Source organism: Protobothrops mucrosquamatus, unplaced genomic scaffold (genome assembly GCF_001527695.2).
Source record: "Protobothrops mucrosquamatus isolate PMUCROS unplaced genomic scaffold, P.Mucros_1.0 scaffold7623, whole genome shotgun sequence".
In the NCBI taxonomy this organism is placed as follows: domain Eukaryota; kingdom Metazoa; phylum Chordata; class Lepidosauria; order Squamata; family Viperidae; genus Protobothrops; species Protobothrops mucrosquamatus.
Genome location: NW_015393422.1, coordinates 12,856 through 14,508, shown reverse-complemented (window position 1 = coordinate 14,508; position 1,653 = coordinate 12,856). Strand labels below are relative to the sequence as shown.

General features: G+C 38.2%; 1 long non-coding RNA gene across 1 annotated transcript in view; it reads left to right on the top strand.

Annotated features, from left to right (window-relative positions):
* The first annotated feature begins 426 nt into the window (after positions 1-426).
* The window catches only part of LOC107300606, a 2,791-nt gene continuing 1,564 nt past the window's right edge, over positions 427-1,653 (top strand). The window contains exons 1-2 of the long non-coding RNA XR_001549229.1: positions 427-604; positions 1,246-1,383. This is a non-coding gene — a long non-coding RNA (uncharacterized LOC107300606). The remainder of the gene's footprint in view (positions 605-1,245; positions 1,384-1,653) is intronic.

Here is a 1,653-nt window from a genome sequence, read left to right as displayed (position 1 = left end):
GTTCCCAGCTTTCTAGGAAAGCCTGTTCTTACTTGGAGAGCTACAGATATAACATACACTCCAGTGTCTTGGTTCAGACCTTCCTAATTACAAATCCTGGGTTAGTATCTTAGGTTCACATAACATCTTATAGCTCTATTATGACTTAATCCAATGGCCTGGTTAAGATAAGTCAGTGGCTTGCTTTCTATGGCTTGCCGAACCACAAATCAGAACCACAAGTTAAAACAATAAGTTACATCCCAGTTGTAGGAATATGGTTACATTTCTAATCTGTACCCTGCTACATGTTAGGGGAGCCCTTGCTTCAACATTACGTTTAGGTTTCAAATACCGGACAGCTTTATATAAATTTAGCTATGGAATTAAAAATTCAAGATGCAGCAGGTTTTATTATTGAATATTTTTGCTAAATGGCATGGTTATCAATCATCAGAATAGTAGACTTTCATTTATTCAATGTTCTTCCTCTTCTAGTGTCCTGTGGCATTCCAGGATGTGGCTGTATACTTCAACCAAGAGGAATGGGACCTTCTAAATGAGGAGCAAAGAATATTGTATTACACCGTCCTGCAAGAAAATTCTGAAAACATAACCTCTTTAGGTAATGTTCCCATTCCTGTAAGATCATGGAATCCTTTCTGAAGCCGTCAACTCCATTTTGCTTATACAATTGATCTTGCGAGTTTTTATTATTTATTAAGCAAATGTAATAATCCGGGAGCAAATTACATTTTACTTGGGAATCCGTTTTATCTTTAAAGCAGACCTTTGTGTTAGATTGAGCTGAGAAAGGACAGATGCAAGGTTCCCTGAAGTTTCCATGCCTTAGCGTGGACTTTAACCTGGTTCTTCCCAAATCTATTCCAGCATTTTAACTTACTGTACACTACACTAGTAGTCAGTTCTAAGTTATTTGGTTCTTTGTATTCTCTGAACTTGGTTGTTTTCCCACAAACAACTCAGAAATGACCAAGAGGTTCAGTATCATTTTGCACCATGCAGGAAATGGTACCAGAGAAACAATTAAGGAAAACAATATTCTGATCAGGGCACTATAAAAAAAAAAAAGAAATTGGACTCCAATGTGTCACCTATGAACCTTTATGAGGTGTACCTATATTAGAATTCTGAGCTAGCTAATTACCCAGCCTGTCCTTGGAAAGACACTTTATTGCGTTATATAGCTATAAAGAAAACCAATAATCTTCCTCTCTTTTGTTATGTTTCTTTCTCTTCCTCTAGAGCTTTTGATTTCCAAGCCAGATCCGAGTCTCCAGCCCAACTGGGACGAAGAGTCACAGATAGCTGATCTTCAGACATTCAAAGGAAAAGACTCTATTGTTGAAGGAGTTGTGAATTGGGAGGACATAACAGTGGTTGGTGAGAAGGGCTTTCTGTAACAAAAGAATCCACCTCTTTTAAGTCTTATTGGGTTACAGATGTTACTTTGTTTTTTTCAAAGTCAAGCACTTTGAATCAACTGTCCCACATCCAGACCCACGGCAGTTGGAAGATACAACATTGATCAGACTGTCCACAATGTTATTCCTTTAGTGCATACAGTTTAGCTCGTGTTCTGGTGGACTTTTTCCTTTCCCCCCATTAACTTAACTGTTGCCCTACTGATTTCATTACTTCCCACTGTCAGGG